Genomic DNA, 20,000 nt, shown 5'->3' with positions numbered 1-20,000 from the left:
TGGTTGTACGTGCTCGTGCGCGATTTCCCCATAGACATCAACGGGGAGAGCTGGCTGAAAAAAAGCCTAACACCTGCAAAAAAGCAGCGTAAATCTCAGTAACGCAGCCCCATTGATTCCTATGGGGAACCAAAATTTATGTTTACATCTAACACCCTAACATGAACCCAGAGTCTAAACACCCCTAATCTTACATTTATTAAGCCCTAATCTGCCGCCCCCAACATCACCGACACCTACATTATATTTATTAACCCCTAAACCGCCACACTCCTGCATCACAAACACTTGTTAAATATTATTAACCCCTTATCTGCCGCCCCTAACATCGCAGACACCTACATTATGTTTATTAACCCCTAATATGCCGCCCCCAACGTCACCGCCACTATACTAAATTTATTAACCCCAAAACCTAAGTCTAACCCTAACCCTAACACCCCCTAACTTAAATATAATTAAAATAAATCTAAATAAAACCTACTATTAATAACTAACTAATTCCTATTTAAAACTAAATACTTACCTGTAAAATAAAACCCTAAGCTTGCTACAATATAACTAATAGTTACATTGTATCTAGCTTAGGTTTTTTTGGGGTTTTTTTTACAGGCAAGTTTGTATTTATTTTAACTAGGTAGAATAGTTACTAAATAGTTATTAACTATTTACTAACTACCTAGCTAAAATAAATACAAATTTACCTGTAAAATAAAACCTAAACTGAGTTACACTAACACCTAACCTTTCACTACAATTAAATTAATTAAATTAATTAAATACAATTACCTAAATTACAAAAAAAAAACCACTAAATTACACAAAATAAAAAACAAATGACAAGATATTTAAACTAATTAAACCTAATCTAATAGCCCTATCATAATAAAAAAAAGCCCCCCTAAAATAAAAAAACCCTAGCCTAAACTAAACTACCAATAGCCCTTAAAAGGGCCTTTTGCGGGGCATTGCCCCAAAGAAATCAGCTCTTTTATCAGTAAAAAAAAAATACAAACAACCCCCCAACAGTAAAACCCACCACCCATACAACCAGCCCCCCAAATAAAATCCTAACTAAAAAAACCTAAGCTCCCTATTGCCCTGAAAAGGGCATTTGGATGGGCATTGCCCTTAAAAGGGCATTTAGCTCTATTGCTGCCCAAGCCCTAACCTAAAAATAAAACCCACCCAATAAACCCTTAAAAAACCTAACCCCCGAAGATTCACTTACAGTTTTGAAGCGCCGACATCCATCATCAACGAAGCCGGGAGAAGTCATCAACGAAGCAGCAAGAAGTCCTCAACGAAGCTGGGAGAAGTCTTCATCCAAGCCAGGAGAAGTGGTCCTCCAGATGGGCAGAAGTCTTCATCCAGACGGCATCTTCTATCTTCATCCATCCGGCGCGGAGCGGCTCCATCTTCAAGACATCCGGCGCGGAGTATCCTCTTTTTACGACGATTCCCGACGAATGAAGGTTCCTTTAAATTACGTCATCCAAGATGGCGTCCCTTAGATTCCGATTGGCTGATAGAATTCTATCAGCCAATCGGAATTAAGGTTGAAAAAAATCCTATTGGCTGATGCAATCAGCCAATAGGATTGAGCTTCAATCCTATTGGCTGATCCAATCAGGCAATAGGATTGAGCTTCAATCCTATTGGCTGATCCAATCAGCCAATATGATTGAGCTCGCATTCTATTGGCTGATTGGAACAGCCAGTAGAATGTGAGCTCAATCCTATTGGCTGATCGGAATCTAAGGGACGCCATCTTGGATGACATCACTTAAAGGAACCTTCATTCGTCGGGAGTCATCGTAAGAAGAGGATGCTCCACGCCGGATGTCTTGAAGATGGACCCGCTCCGCGCCAGATGGGTGAAGATAGAAGATGCCGTCTGGATGAAGACTTCTGCCCGTCTTGAGGACTACTTCTCCCGGCTTGGATGAAGACTTCTCCCGGCTTCGTTGAGGACTTCTTGCCGCTTCGTTGAGGACTTCTCCTGGCTTCATTGACAATGGATGTTGGCTCTTCAAAACTGTAAGTGGATCTTCGGGGGTTAGTGTTAGGTTTTTAAGGGTTTATTGGGTGGGTTTTATTTTTAGGTTAGGGCTTGGGCAGCAATAGAGCTAAATGCCCTTTTAAAGGCAATGCCCATCCAAATGCCCTTTTCAGGGCAATGGGGAGCTTAGGTTTTTTTAGTTAGGGTTTTATTTGGGGGGTTGGTTGTGTGGGTGGTAGGTTTTACTGTTGGGGGTTGTTTGTATTTTTTTTAATGTTAAAAGAGCTGATTTCTTTGGGCAATGCCCCGCAAAAGACCCTTTTAAGGGCTATTGGTAGTTTAGTTTAGGCTAGGTTTTTTATTTTTATTTTGGGGGGCTTTTTATTTTGATAGGGCTATTAGATTAGGTGTAATTAGTTTAAATATCTTGTAATTTGTTTTTTATTTTGTGTAATTTAGTGGGGGGGGTTGTAATTTAGGTAATTGTATTTAATTTAGGTAATTTATTTAATTGTAGTGTAAGGTTAGGTGTTAGTGTAAGGCAGGTTAGGTTTTATTTTACAAGTAAATTTGTATTTATTTTAGCTAGGTAGTTATTTAATAGTTAATAACTATTTACTAACTAGTCTATCTAGTTAAAATAAATACAAACTTGCCTGTAAAATAAAAATAAACCCTAAACTAGCTACAATGTAACTATTAGTTATATTGTAGCTATCTTAGGGTTTATTTTATAGGTAAGCATTTAGTTTTAAATAGCAATTATTTAGTTATTAATAGTAGGTTTGATTTAGATTTAATTTAATTATATTTAAGTTAGGGGTTGTTAGGGTTAGACTTAGGGGTTAATAACTTTAGTATAGTGGCGACGACGTTGGGGGGGCAGATTAGGGGTTAATAAATGTAGGTAGGTGGCAGCAATGTTAGGGCGATGCAGGAGTATGACGGTTTAGGGGTTAATATGTTTATTATAGTGGCAGCGATAGTAGTGAAAAAGCAGCGTTATAACCTGATAACGCTGCTTTTTCACCATAACGCAAAGTTGGTAATCTAGCCGTAAGATTTTTAGCTTTATTTTCCCGAATATTCTCAAAACCTCAAAACAAATATGCACCAATGTATTTTGTCACACAGGTCCACCACACAGGGCCTCCCAATCCTCTGCCATGATCAGAAACTTAGTGCCAGTGGTGAGATGGACAGGTCACTAATTTAATGGGCATAGTAGAAGATGGGAGGTCATGTGTGCCAGTGAGGGGCATGTATGGGCTGGGGCCAAAACTTGTTTCAATTTGACACCTGTCACAAGTAAACGATATGAGTATCTGTATCACGCTGTCTCCCCCGCATCCTCACTCTGTTAATCACAAGCTCATTCCATTTAAGTGAGTTGTCATATAACAGTTTTGGCATTTATCTATGTTATCTGTCCAGACATAAAACCTCTTCCCATCTGACTTCATATTTAATGCATGACTTTACAGTTTTATCAACCTGTCATACTGTATATTAGATATGTGCGATTCGGTTCGATTCGGAAATTCAGCGATTCGGCGATTCGGATCGAACCAAATTTCCGAATTAAAATTCTGCTGAATTTTCCGAATCGAACCGAATTAGTTCGAATTGATTCGTAAATTCGGATGGCCATTGGATTACACTAGTATTGTACAGTATGTTAGGTTAACACCTAATATACAGTATAATACTAGTCTAATCCCACCTAACACTGGGAAATGCCGAATTTCCGAACCGAATCGAACCAAATGCAGCCGAATTTCTTTGAATCCGAATGAATCCGAAACGAATCCAAAACAAATCAAATCAGAATTTTCCGAATTCGAAACGATCTGAACCGAACTTCGAAAAATTCTGAATCGATCCGAACCAAACCAAATTTTTTCGCCATGCACATGTCTACTGTATATGTATTATACAATAATATCAACAAACAAAAAATCTTAGTGAAGCCTGACAAATTTATAGGCAATCATGATTTAGCAACACTTATTTCAATGAAATAATACAACATAAAATGATGCTTAGTGATCATTTACTGTATATAATAAATATAAAAAACATTACAAAAAGAAAATCAAATACAAAAAAGTACAAACTGATTTGAAATGTAGTTATTATGTTTTATAAATGCACTTTCTTTAAATATAATGCTGTTCAAAAATCAGGAAGACAAAAAAGAATTATGGATGGTATACATAACTGTACTGTCTATAGTTTAAATGTAATATGTACCGTTTTAGATAGCACTTCTATATTACATTAATAGAAAGCCTGTGCAAGAACAGAAATGATCATTAGTTTACAAAACAGCATATTTAACTATGCTTTTACTATTGTAATTACCAAAGAAAGGTGAAGGGATAAAGGAGGGGTACAGTCAGCCCTGAATTATTATGGGAAGGAAGCAGGAGCTCAACTGCAGATCAGCTTTTCAGCTTCATGCTTCCTTTAGCTCACGGTATGGAAATTATTGCTACCTCATTTTTATCTTGCGTGCATTAAATCACCATGGTTACCGTCAACCTACCAGTGCAGTCACTAGCACAAAATGGAGTCACCGGAGTCACCGCAAGGGGGTGGAGGCTGTGCTGCTTGGGACAAACTTTTAATATGCGGGACTATCCCGGGCAATCTGGTCACCCTAGTCTACAGAGTTAACAAGGTGTTGAAACGTATGTGTCTTTGGCTGCAGTCTCATTTTATTATTACAGTAATAATAAAATAAGACTGCAGCCCAAAACATATTCGTTTCAATACCTTGTTAACTCCCTCGGTCTGTGACTCGCTGACCGTGTCCTGTGCACTGCTAGCCCGCAGTGGGAAAAATCTACCTGCCCGGTGCCAGGAACTGCTCTTCACACCTTTTACTGAGTCTCCTAGACGCGGCGCCTGTTGCTAAGTCTCCTGGATGTGGTGCCTCTTTCCTCATCACACTCACTGCCACATTGAAGTGAACCCGCCACCGGTCCGGTCCAGACTCCACTCGCTCAACTGACAATTTGAATTGAGCGCGCTGACAGTGAAATGGGTGTGACCCGCACCGCCCCCAACCCCAATCAACAAACATGGTGGTGATGTGAGGATGGCAGGGGGTAGGAGACGGTCTGGAGAGACTATCATCAGACTCAGTGGCGGCTCTCTAATTAGGCCAATTAGGCGGCTACGTCAGAGCCGCCACTGCCTGGGATACAACTAGTGAGCCAGATCTGCAGCATGAGTTCCACCCTGCTGAACTGATAGAATCAAGGGGAAGGAAAAACTTACTTGCCACTGCATAAATTTCACTTGCCAAATGCGAGTTGGCGAGTGGAATTTTTGAGCCTTGCACTATATACAATAATGTGCTAAATAGAAATGTGCTTGTTTGTGGACAGTAATGAAATTATATAAATAAAGTTGGGAAAAACCTGAATAACCACGGCATTGATGACTGTTAGTTAACACCAGTCCAATGCTCTTCGCACCGTACTTGATGCACGTGTTTTTGACAGCTTTTTTGATAAATAAGGAGAACGTATTCAGATCTGCGGCCGCGATGTTTGGCGAGCGTATTGACGCCTGCGAATGCAATATAGTTGATGCTTTGATAAATGTCCCCCTAAGTCTCTTGCTGTACTTTGATTTCCTATGTGTTAAGCTGTGTAGCACTCTGGCTTGTCTCTGACTTTGCTATTGAATTCTGTGCTGGACTTGTGCTTCAATCCAAAATTAAACCTGTATAGGATCCTGGCTTGTCTTATGCCTGGCTATTGAACACTACTATGTTTGACTCTGGGCTGCAGACTTAGATTTATTTTCCTGATTCTTGAAAGCTCACTGTATTCTTAGGAATAGCTAGTAGGTATTTCTGTGTTAGGCAAACATCTAATGCTCCCCATAACTGGTGAGTTACTTAACTCTTTTTGTGCACCAAGTAAAGTTCCTAACCTTTCCCCAGACTTTGACTATACTAATTTATGGATACTGATTGGTTCCCCTATCAAATCACTATTTTTTCTTTGCTATTTGTTTAATCTGTTTGTTTATTTATTGCTACCTTGTGCAAACACTGTGTGTTTCTTAAATAAAGTAGTTATTGCTGTTGTACCAGGATTCCTGCTATTGGTGATTCCTTACTATACAGTCTTGTGCTTAATAGTGTTCAATTTTGATGCTGCCATTGGAAAGTCTACTCTAATACTCTTCATTTGGGTGGTGTAATTGTATTGACCATGGGTCAAGCTTAACCTCGAGCTTATCTTCCTGATATTATTTGCCCCTTTCTCTAATTTGTTACATTGGTTAAACCACAAATCTTTTTTCTTTATATATGTCCCTTAGCAGTTTTGTAAAGTGCCAGACAGTCCAGTTTTTTATAGTAGAATATCGCAGTCCTGGCAGCTGCTAAGTTCTTCTTTTTTTGGATACTTGTAAAGAAAGAAGATACCTCCTCGTTGACTGACTTTCAAAACTGCAAATGTATGTATGTATGTATGTATTGGGTACTTGTAAAACGCGGCTAATCACCCGTAAGGGTCTCAAGGCGCTGCTCATTTTATCGACCTCGGAAGGATGAAAGGCTGAGTGGACCTCGCCGGGGATCGAACCTGCAACCCTTGGGTTACTACAGAGCTCAGCCACAGTGCCTTAACATGCTGAGCATATTTGTTCCATGCTGATTAGTTGGGCATTCATCACATGGTGTATATTGCCCAATGATGTCATGGAAAGGATGGAACTGTGAACAGAGGTAAGAAAGTGCAGAGCCATGTTCACAGAAAAACCAGCAGGCATATGATTACCTATAACAGCTTGGCAGTGGCTTGATTCTGATATAGATTTAGTTTGTTGACCAGTAAAAGATTTCACAGCACAAGTGAGTTTCCCAAACTTGGTTGGTAAAGTGCTGTTCCAATATTAAAAGTTACTAATTGTTATTAATATGACAGATGCTGCTTAGCTTAAAGGGACATTAAACCCCAAAATGTTCTTTCATGATTCAGATAGAGAATACAATTTAAAACAACTTTCCAATTTACTTCTATTATTTAATGTACTTCCTTCTCTTGTTATCCTTTGCTAAAAGCTTAATCTAGGCAAGCTCAGGAGCAGAAGAGAACCTAGGTTCTAGCTGTTGATTGGTGCCTGCATATATATATCGATTGTGATCGGCTTACCCATGTGTTCAGTTAGAAACCAGTAGTGCATTGCTGCTCCTTCAACAATTGATACCAAGAGAATGAAAGAAATTAGATAATAGGAATAAATTATAAAAATCTTTAAAATTATATTCTCTATCTGAATCATAAAAGAAACATTTTGGGTTTCATGTTCCTTGTGTTTTAGTACCAAGTAACTTTGCTTTCAGTACCTATGGTTTAAATCTGGAACGCTCAAACTGTTTTAGTAACACCAATGATGGATTAGCCAGGGGCCCCATTTTACTCACACTTATGCTAAAGATAACACCTCAAAGTAAAATAATATTATTATAAAACGTTTTGTTAAAATTGAATAGGAAATGTATCATTTATAATTAATATCATTTAATTATATATAACGCTCAAATTTTCAAGATTTGGTACCAATACAAATGACTGATTATCTAATGAAAAGCGTAGAGCTCCTTTTTTTTTTGTAACAAATCATTGATGTCTGTTTTCTTCTTAGTGGTGTTGACAGCCACAATAAAACCCTTGTAGAATCTGATGTGACCTTTGGACCCTAGATTGAAAAGTTTTGTTTAAATTAATTCATGAAAATCCTACATCACTCCATGTTAGGTGTCAATATAACAAAAAATGCACTTAAGTAATTTTTTTAGCAACATAAATGTTTAGTAAAATATACTACATAAATATATTGACCCATGTTCTAATCTGTCAGAAACCCCGATCAAATCCATGGCAACTCTTCTCTTTCTTTTCAAAGATAGTCCAAGCCATTAGAAAAGCTATTTGAATTGATAAAACCCATATGAATTAGTAAACAATATAACAGCAAGATCTAGTTAAACACATAAAAACCATGATGAATACTTCTATGCATTTGAAACGGATTGTGATAAGTGGAATGGCTTTGAATTGGAAAAATATTCTAATCGACTGGAATCAAGGCTGTAGTATTTACGCAGAGAAAATCAGTATGAGTCAGTTAGTGATAAAACATACGATTTTACAAATAGAGGCAGATGAATACTAAAAGGTGGGGAATTGGTGGCATAAAAAATGCTGGGTGACCAGACTACATTGTACTAACAGTCAATATGGATATTAATGAGTTGGATCATAGAAATGTACTACAGGTGCAAATGAGGAGTTCCCAAATTCAGAATTATTCTGAAATCCATACTTTTTCATTAATATTTTTGAAAAATAGAAATATATATAAAGAAAAATAAAGAAAAATTCCTTACCATTAAGTCACAATCTTCTCTGCCTGCATTTTTGTTTGGATTTTGTATTCTAAAATGCAAACAATATATATATTTATTTAAAACAACAACTATTAAGTTTCTGATTACAGTACTGTACTATCTTTCTGATGGCACTATGTATAGAAAAATATTTAAAACAAAACTATGTTTACGTTGAATGAATAAGCTCTAGTATGACATGCAAATACATATTGACTAAATGACATAAGATGTTGTTTACGTTTTTTTCTCATCCCCTCTCTAAGCTGTCCCATTTTAAATTTTAAGAAATCCAAACTTCCCCAGAATGCAAACTTTTCCAGTCCCAAGCAGTATCAATGAAGGGTTTTGTACTTGTGATACTGCATAAAACTAATTACTTTTTAGGGTTGTCATTTTCCTTGAGAACCCATATTGACCATGTTATTTAGCATAGAACCACAGTTTGCTTGATTTTTACTATGAATCTGTATAGATTAGCCATCTAATACTGGTCTGTGATTTTAAGGACTGTGTTATAGATATAATTGTTCTATAACATAATATTTATTTAGTTATATTTTTGTATCCCTGTTATGTAATCCTTGAGTATTTGGTATTCCATGCTAATTTACTTTTCTGACAGTCCCTGCTTTTATTTGCACTTGGTCTTGCTATGGCATGGCAAATAGGGCTTTAACTTGCACTCTTTCCAGCATGCAATCTGATTGCCTAAATAGATTCCATCATGCTCTGTATTCACAGACAAGCAATGAGATATTCCTTTATTGCTTCTCAATAACATTTTGTTAAAGCCCTAAGCTTGCCACATTCCATCTTCAGGCTCTCTCAAGAATCCCCTTGAGTTATGGACAATGCAGGCATCCAGCTCTCAGCCTCCTTTCCTCTTCTCGCTTTCTAAGCATTATTGTATTTGTCTGCCAGAGATACATCTCCTTGCCTGATTTGTCATAATTTCATGTTGACTCAGTGTGGTAGAATTCCAGCTGCTTTCACCGTGGAATGCAAGTAAAGGGAAAGCAACACTGCTTTCATTCCCTCTGGAGATAGCTTTCATCTGGAAAGAGCAGAGCAGCATGTCTTTGAAATCAAGTGACATTGTCCACTCCTTGGAAACTGGCAGAAGATGCCCCATCAGTCAACTTTTTGTTTTATAATTACAGTATATACTTTTAATATGCATATATTTATTTATGTAGTCCGGGGTCTGATGAAAAGGACTTCCTCTTATCATAGCGAAAGGATATGATCTCATCTGAAAAGAATCTGACCTCTGTAGTGCCCTGATCATGACTTAATCCAGGCATATACTCGTGCCCCGTGTTCTCAGAGACTGAAAAAATACACAAGTGTAACACAATTGTCTTTTAAGAATCAGGAATGATAGATTTTTACAAAACATTTCCAGACAGTGTAGGAAATGAACCTGGCTAGACTTCTCCCTTAAAAATATAGGAATGTGTGTTGCTGAAACTGCTGTGTCACTATATATATATATATATATATATATATATATATACACACACAGTATATATATATATATATATATATATATATATATATATATATATATATATATATATACATGTATATATATATATATATATACATGTATATATATATATATATATATATATATATATATATATATATATATATATATATATATATATATATACACACAGTATGTATATATGCAGTATATATACACACAGTATATATATATATATATATATATATATATATATATACATACATATGTATACATATATATGTGTATGTTTGTGTATATATATATATATATATATATATATGTGTATAAAATAGAGGGTATCAAATTGCGCTGTGTGTTAGTGCAAGAAATTAATCTGCAAACAGTCTCTTGCTCACCTTTAAACATATGAGGTATGTAATGCTCACGGAGGGGATATATATCTATATCTGTTGTAAAGATGTGTCTCGGTTTCTGCTTCCGCTTCTTGGAGTATGGTATGATAATAAACGTGACTCCCAGTGTAAATGGGAAGTACTTTTCTTTTAAAAAATACTCTTCAATCACAACAGTGGATAAAAGAATGGCACATTTATTATCTTAGAAGCGACAGCTGGGTATAAAGAACCCTATAGTTTTCTTTGCAAAATTGCAGCAAACTGGGTATCTCAATGCTGGATGTCCCAAATTAAGAAAAACTCTTTGAAGTGCTGTTGAAATCCTTGTTAGCCAGTTGTGTTCGTTTGAGCCTTATATGTCCAATGCTTATGGCTCAGGTTTAGGAGTGCAGATTTTCCCATTAGGCAGTATATATATATATATATATATATATATATATATATATATATATATATATATCAAACTCAATAAGTGAATCCTCCCTCCTGGGTCAACCACCTTAACTAACACTTCGAATACACACTGAATACACACTGAACAGAAACAGTGTAGACTCAGGATTTTGCCAAACAATATAAAAATGTATTGACGTTTCGGGGGTATTGCTCCCCTTCTTCTGAAGAAGGGGAGCAATATCCCTGAAACGTTAATACATTTTGATATTATTTGGCAAAATCCTGAGTCTACACTGTTTCTGTTCATTATATATATATATATATATATATATATATATATATATATATATATATATATATATATATATATATATATATGTGTGTGTGTGTGTCTATACAGTATATATATATATATATATATATATGTGTGTGTGTATATATATACAGTATATGTATATATATATGTGTGTGTGTATATATATATATATATATATATATATATATATATATATGTGTGTGTATATATACAGTATATATATATAATATATATAGTATGTATATATATGTGTGTGTATATATATATATATAAATATATATATATATACATACAAACAAGTAGAATATCACAAGAGCAGTGCACGGAGTGGACTGAGTCTTAGGACAAGCAACACTACAAAGTATGCGCTAGTAAGAGAAGACAAATCAGCAGCTGTTGAGAAGACCTACAGGTGAAATGAAAGTTAAAACTTCTATTAACATCTATAAGCAAAAACATAACAGTGTGTATACAGTGGCTTTCATCCACCTCCTGGAGTGTGTGATAACTAGTGGTCCTCCCTCTGTCCTTATCAACAAGTGTTCGGAATCGGTCCCGGTGCCCTCCGATATCTCAAGCAAACAGTGTTGGCGTTTTCCTCCTTTCGAGCGCAATTTGCTCTCTGATTGACGGCGTGAGTTCCCACGTCTCTCTGAAGCGGTGCGTGTCAGCGTCCACGTGTTCCGCTTGTCCAATTAGGAGTCGAGTTTGACGGCAGTAACTCCAATGAGCTGTAAGCCTCCTTAGGTCCACAAACAAGGGGTCTAAGCTGTCGATGCTGAACTGTAGATTGATAATTTAGAGAGATCCCCGCAAGCGCTGAAACCCACGCCGCCCGTAATTTCACCTCGCACATCGAGCTATTAAATATACGGCGTCGGCAGTTCATAAAGTGCCGTAAGTCGGAAAAATTAGCGATGTCCAGAAATGAGCGTAAATACAAATTTCTGGAGTCGATAGTGACTTACGGCACTTAAGAAACTGCCGGCGCCTAAGAAAAATAAAAAAAATATCAAATCTCCTGTAAAAGTCTAACACGCCTCCCAAAAATAAGACCACAATGCAAATTAATAATAAAATTACTAAGCCCCCTAACCTAAAACCCCCTAACCTAACACCCACTAAATTATTACAAAATACTAAAGTTACTATTAAAATAAAAAAAACTAACACTACTTTAAAAATGAAAAAAAAAAAACTAAGTATAAATTAAAGGGACAGTCTAGTCAAAATTAATATTCTGGCGTAGACTGTCCCTTTAAGCTACAATTACAGAAAGTAAAAAAATCTAAGATTACAGAAAATAAAAAACAAAATTATCAGGCCAGAGGTTTAGGGGTTAATAACTTTAGTATAGTGGCGGCGGCGACATTGGTGGCAGCAGATTAGGGGTTGATATATAGGTGGTGGTGATGTTAGGAGCAGCAGATTAGCGGTGTTTAAACTCAGGGTTTATGTTAGGGTGTTAGGTTTAAACATACATTTTTTTTCCCCATAGACATCAATGGGGCTGCGTTGCGGAGCTTTTCATTCCGCAATCGCAGGTGCTAGGCTTTTTTTTAGCCGGCTCTCCCCATTGTTGTCTATGGGGAAATCGTGCAGCGCTATGAAAGGTGAGCAGTGAAAATAACTTACAAGTAATTAGCGAGCCAGCTGTAACGCAAAACTCGTAATCTGGCTGAGTATTAGTTATTGCGGTGGGGGTTGGCGGTTGACAGGTAGATAGATATTGCACATGCGTTAGGTGTCAGTTTATTTTTGAAGTCAGTTTCGGGAGTTATAGTGCTCCCATACTCAGCACAAGGCTTGCTGCGGGTGCCTTTGTGTGGCGAGGTGAAAATGGAGTAAGATTTCTCAATTTTCGCCACGTAAGTCCTTGCGCTGAATATTGGATACCGATTTGCAACACGGTCCCATGTTAGCTTATGGGAGTAAAAATTGAGGGCGACGGGTGGAATATACTGCCGCATTTACATGCGACGCTGTATATTGGATACCAAAACCGTGCAAAAACCTGCTTCGCCCAGATTTTGAGGGCGCCATCGCATATGTAATGGGGCCCATTGTTTCTTTCTCTAACCTGCTTGGACAAGCAAAGGGGGTCTCTCTTATCGCTTTACAGCCCTAGTTCAGCATCGACAGCTTAGACCCCTTGTTACCACTTTATTCACATATTGTGGTACACTTCACACCCATATTTTTAGGTTCGAAGTGTACCACAATATGTGAATAAAGTGGTAACATCCTTATTGAAGAAACCGGGGGCAAGTTATTTCTTTGGAATATATATATATATATATATATATATATATATATATGTATATATATATATATATATATATAAATATATATATATCCAACACACAAACAGTGAAGTCACAGGATTTTCTCAAAAAAATGTAAATTTAATTGAAACACATTGTCAGCTCAATTTCGTCAAACCGGAAGTAGAATATCTAATTAAACAATTGTACCTAAATCGATATCGATCCAGTACACAGGAAGTGACAACATAGTGTGAAACCGTAAGTGTCCTGTATACTGGATCGATATCTATTTAGGTACAATTAGATATTCTACTTCCGGTTTGATGAAATTGAGCTGACAATGTGTTTGATTGTTTGTCATTTTTTCACAGGGATTGAGGTATTGTGGGATAATTTGTGACACTATTTAAGTGTGGTTTGTACACTGTTCTGAAGAAGGGGAGAATACATCCCCGAAACGTCAATTAAATTTACATTTTTTTGAGAAAATCCTGTGAATTCACTGTTTGTGTGTTGGATGTAATATTGGAGTGGAAGTACAGGTGGTTGACCCAGGAGGGCGGATTCTGAAATTGAGTTTGTGTATGTATATATATATATATGAAAAGATGAAGATGCACTCGCAGGACTTCCACAAAACCTTTTATTGAGGAACGTTTTCGGGGTTCACAACCCCTTCATCAGCATGTGAACCCCGAAAACGTTCCTCAATAAAAGGTTTTGTGGAAGTCCTGCGAGTGCATCTTCATCTTTTCATGTGCTTTGTATACTTGCACCCAGGCCGTTAACTCTTGGTGGGCTGAGCTGGAAATTGGCTTGCATATATATATATATATATATATATATGTGTGTGTGTGTGTGTATATATATATATATTAAGTAAAAAGAGAAACCAAGATATCAGAGCTACTAAGGTTATGAATAATTGTATAATGGAAAATAATATACTAAGGCTAATGTGCAATAAATATAAATTGCCTAAAAAGTAGTATGCTCCTAAATAAAAAAAATTCTTTGTTTTTCCTGTTCCCCATTATTGCTCTGAAATCTGCTCCTTTGAGGTTTCCCCTGTTTCCAGGGGGAACCTCTTTAAAAATGTTGCTCATTAAATACCTGTTCATTATGATTCTGGCGCCAGGGTAATAATCCCAAACAAGGAAAACAGTTTCCTCAAGATAATGAATATAAAGAAAAACCGGAATTTCATAACTATAGGGAATACCATAAAAATAGTAACCCTAGGGGCCACTACGATAATCCAGTGGAAAACCACAATAGATATGCCCCATTACAACAAGATCACTATAATGAGGGTTGGGAAATACAGGGTGCAAAGCCTAAATTACCCTGGCGCCAGAATCATAATGAACAGGTATTTAATGAGCAACATTTTTTAGGAGGTTCCCCCTGGAAACAGGGGAAACCTCAAAGGAGCAGATTTCAGAGCAACAATGGGGAACAGGAAAAACAAAGAAACCCAAAAAGATGCCTAGAATCAAACGAGGGGTCAGGGGAGGAAAGAGAATCAGAAGACAGAAACAGAAAAAGAGGGAGATAGAGAATTGTAAAAATGAAATTTTTAATCTGTCCAGTAAGACCTTTACTGAAAATGAATATAATCTTTTGAGTAAAGGTCTCAATTTTGCTCCAAAAACTTTTGCTAACAAGTTTGAAACATACATGGATGTGCAAAAACTTATTAGAAAATTAAGTCTACAACGATATTTCCTCATTAAAAATAATAACAAAAAATCTATAAATGATAATATCTCTGACATTAACATGGACAGTAAAATGGACCATAACGATATAGCTTTATTCCTCACATTGCGAGAATTAAATAATGACAATCCAGATAATACACCTATAACTACTCAAGACATTGTGACTGAGGAAATATTGGAATTCAGTATACATGAAGAAAATGAAACAATTATACATAGTGGTTTAAGAAAACAGTCCACATTTTACCCTGTATATAACCAGGGTGAATATGTATCTTTGTTCAATAAATTAGTTTGTGATGATTTGTCCAAAGTATTAGATAAGAATAATAAGATGCATCCAAAACAAAACAATCTGACTATACAGGAAAAAATATCCCTTAAAAAATTAACTGAAGATACCAGTATAATCTTTAGGGCTGTGGATAAGGGAGGTGGTATAGTTGTGCAGGACCGCGAGGATTATTTGAAAGATGCTTATAACTTATTGGGAGATACGAAAATTTATAAAAAAAATCACCTTTGACCCCACTGTAAAATATAATAAAAAATTAATAGAGATCCTCACCAAAGCTAGAGAATCTAGTATTATAAATATTGAAGAATATAATTATATCTATATACCAAACCCAAAGGTGGCAATATTTTACCACCTCCCGAAAGTCCATAAAGATAAATTCAACCCACCCGGTAGACCCATAGTTTCGGATATAGGGTCTTTGTGTAGTAACCTTTCAAAGTACATAGATCATTATCTACAACCAGTAGTGTTGAACATCAGAACATACTTAAAAGATACCACTGATGTCATTAAAAAATTTGTGGATCTGAAATGGGAAAATAATTATTTATGGATCACTTGTGACGCTACAGCCCTGTATACTAACATACCGCATAAAAGGGGTACAGATGCTGTGGCAAATCATCTTAAACAAAATAGTAACCTTTCCAATAAACATATTGATTTTATAGGGGAAAGTATTTATTTAATCCTAAATCATAATTATTTTTATTTTGACGGGATCTTCTATGAACAAATTAACGGCACTGCGATGGGGACAACTTTTGCCCCATCGTATGCCAATATCTATATGGCAGAATTTGAAGATATCAGTGTATGGAACAATAACCCATATACAAATAATATCATAAAATATCATAGATTCATTGATTGATTCATGATATTATTATTCTCTGGGAAGGAGACTATTGTGAAGCCGAAAATTTTATTAAACACCTTAATAATAATAGTATGAATCTCACTTTTACAGGGAAAATTTCGGACAAACAAATAGAATTTCTAGACCTCATCCTTTTTTCTGAACATGAAAAAATAAAAGTAATAAATTATAGAAAGCCTACTGACACAAATAGCTTCCTAAAAGCAGATAGTGGACATTTAAAGTTATGGAAAAACAACATACCCTATGGACAATTCCAGAGGTTAAGAAGAAATTGTTCCAATTTAACAGACTATAATAAGGAAGCCAAAATTATGTCTGATAAATTTATTCAGAAGGGTTATTCTGAGAAATTAATAAACAGTACTAATGAGAGGGTACAAAAGATGGCTAGAAAGGATTTAATGGAATATAAAAAGAAAAATAATAGTAATGACCATATAGAATTCCAAAATAAACCAAATGTCAGATTCATAACCACATACAATGAAAACCATAGAGATATTCAAAAAATTCTGGAAAAACATTGGAACATCTTAGCAAGAGACCCCATATTAGGTACATATGTAGGCCAAAAACCTCAATTTGTCTACAAAAGAAATAATAATCTGAAAAATATATTAGCCCAGAGTAAGCTAAGAGAACATCGCCCTATGAACACTAAAAATAAAAATAATATGTGGCTAACACCAAAAAAAGATAAAATGTAAAAAGAAAGATTGTAGCACTTGCCCATATGTTAGTAGTGAAGACCTATTTTACAACTTTAATAAATCAAAATCTTTTAAATGTAAATCTAGTTGCACTTGTGACAGCACATATGTTGTCTATCAGATCACATGCAAATGTGAAAAAAAAATATATCGGAAGGACCAAGAGAAAATTAAAATATAGAATATCTGAACATATTAGAAATATTGAAAATTCCTTCGAAAATCACAATGTTTCAGAACATTTTAGAATAGCCCATAATAGTAACCCAGAAGGACTTACTGTTAAAATCGTTGAATGGATAGCACCGAATAAATTAGATCACAACAGACTATTGAAACTTAGAAAAAGGGAGACTTTCTGGATCTATGCCCTTAACAGCTTACATCCAGAAGGTCTCAACATTGATCTTGATATTAAGGCATTTCTGGTATAAATAGATTAAAATAGAATATCTGATGATACCTATAAGTATGGTGTATTAAAAACTACAGTGTTTATATATGTTTTCACATTAATTCACACTTATAGTTTCACATAATTCATACTTTTAGTAGATTGCACCCACATACTACACAATGAGGCTATACTTAGCAAATTAAGTATTAACAATTTTCATTATATATAATATAATAATATTTCCTACAACTATATACACCTCTACTATATATACACAAAAATTATTTCCCCCATTAAATATGGTCAAATTGGGGATAGCTCATTTTTATGTGATCTATGTATTTAACAGTTAGAGTTCATTGTTTTTTTTGTTTTTTTTGTTTTTTTTCCGATTCCTAATCCCTAAGTTATTTGAGAGTATCAATTGCCCAATAAATCAGTATGAAATATTACACATACACATAATTTTTCACATTTTTTATTAACAGGATTTAAATAGTGATCAATTGATTTTATGATGGTTACTTTTTCATGTAATTTTTAATTAATTTTTAACAGCGTGTTATATTATGAAATTATGTTTTAGTACTTTTTAGCATATATTTTGTATCATATGTGTAAATACTTATTGATAATATAAATAGTCATTATGTATCTCAATTCTGGTAAACCAATGAAATGTGAGCAATATGTATTTATGGTGGAGCTTGCCTGCAAACTACAGCAACCTCTTGAGAAAGTTCCCACGCTAGGGAACGAAACGGCCATTGAGGATTCTATTGATGCTACACTGCACTGACAGTGAAGAACACAGACTTCCGGTATCAACCGGAACCGGCTTTTTTTCAGCAATTCACAGCTGATCTTCCGCACATACCGCTTCACGAAAGGAGCAGCTAAGGACTTTGATAAAGATTTGGCTTTCCTGAATGGGCGACCTGTGGAGTGGTAATCTGATTTACCAAGAGCTTATGTTTTAAATGCTTCTATTTAACTTTTATCTGGTACGCAGGATACTTTTAGTACTTTTAATTGTGTGATTGAATAAAACTTTCTTCACTTGAGTCCGGCTGCGCTCTTCTCTGTTTTTATCTTTCAGATATATATATATATATATATATATATATATATATATATATATATATATGTGTGTGTGTGTGTGTGTGTGTGTGTGTGTGTATATATATATATATATATATATATATATATAGGGTATAGAGGACAAATGGTCGATATATATGAGAATCTGAATTGGTAAATAATTCATATTTAATTAATATACCAAGAGCAATGCTCGTAGTGCAGACCCTATAATAGTTATATGAAATGTAAGACTATAAGAAGACAGAATGGTACATTATAATAAATGCACCTTCAAAAAAGATAGGGAGTCAAGCAATCTTTTTATAAAGACTGCCTTAAGGCTCTGTCCTGGGTCCTCTACTCTTCTCTATTTACACTTCTTCACTGGGTAAACTTATCAACAGCTCTGGCTTCAACTATCACCTCTATGCTGATGATACCCAAATCTACCTTTCCACCCCTGCACTCTCTCCTTTTGTTAATTCTCACATCAGGACTGTTTATCTGGCTTTTCCTCCTGGATGGCCTCTCATCACCGAAAAATAAACATGTCCAAGACTGAACTACTTCTAATCCCCCCTCTAACTCTATCCCAGTTTCTATTTTTTCCATCACTATTGGCGGCACCACTATCTCCCCATCACCCCAAGTCTGCTGCCTTGGAGTCACACTTGACTCAAATCTGTCCTTCATGCCGCACATCCAATTGCTCTCTTTATCCTGCCGCAACCACCTACGCAATATCTTCAAAATTCATAAATTTCTCAGTGCAGAAACTACTAAACAGCTAATCCACTCCCTGGTAATTTCCCAACTTGACTACTGCAAAAACCTACTAACAGGCCTCCCTCTCTAATGCCTCTCTCCCCTTCAATCCATCCTAAATGCATCTGCCAGGCTATTCCACCTCTCTCGACACTGTTTCTGCTGCACCTCTCTGTGAGTCCCTTCACTGACTCACTATTCACAGCAGAGTTAAATTTAAAATTCTCACCCTGACCTACAAAGCCCTCACCAAATATGCCCCACCCTACCTGTCCTTACTTATCAACAAATATACACTAGTCCCCCCACCAAGATCCAACAATGACCTGCTCCTTGCATCCTCTACTATTACCTTCTCTCATGCTAGACTACAGGACTTCTCTTGTGCGGCACCAACCCTCTGGAATGCATTTCCTCGAGCTGTCAGACTTTCCCCTAACCACTCCTCCATTAAACGTTCCCTAAAAAACGTTTTTGTTCAGGTGAGCTTATCACCCAACTCATTAACAAATGAACTTTACTTACCTAACAGTTTCCCTCATCTATCTCCTCACTAATATCATTCTCAACTTTGCAGCCCCCACCTCCTGTTTCCCATCCCCCTACCCATCTAAATAGTAATTTCCCACGGGAATAGGGCCCAAAATTCCCCTTGTATTTGTCTGTAAAATGTTGTCTTTTGTTGTATTGTTTCTCCGTTGTACTTTTATCCTTGTAACCATGGGTAGCGCTGCGGAATCTGTTGGCGCTTTATAAATAAAGAAGAATAATAATAATAATGTATATTTATTATATATATATATATATGTATACCACTGTTTGTGTGTGTGTGTATATATATATATATATAT

This window comes from Bombina bombina, chromosome 6 (assembly GCF_027579735.1).
Source record: "Bombina bombina isolate aBomBom1 chromosome 6, aBomBom1.pri, whole genome shotgun sequence".
Lineage (NCBI taxonomy): Eukaryota > Metazoa > Chordata > Amphibia > Anura > Bombinatoridae > Bombina > Bombina bombina.
This window is presented reverse-complemented; position numbering follows the sequence as displayed.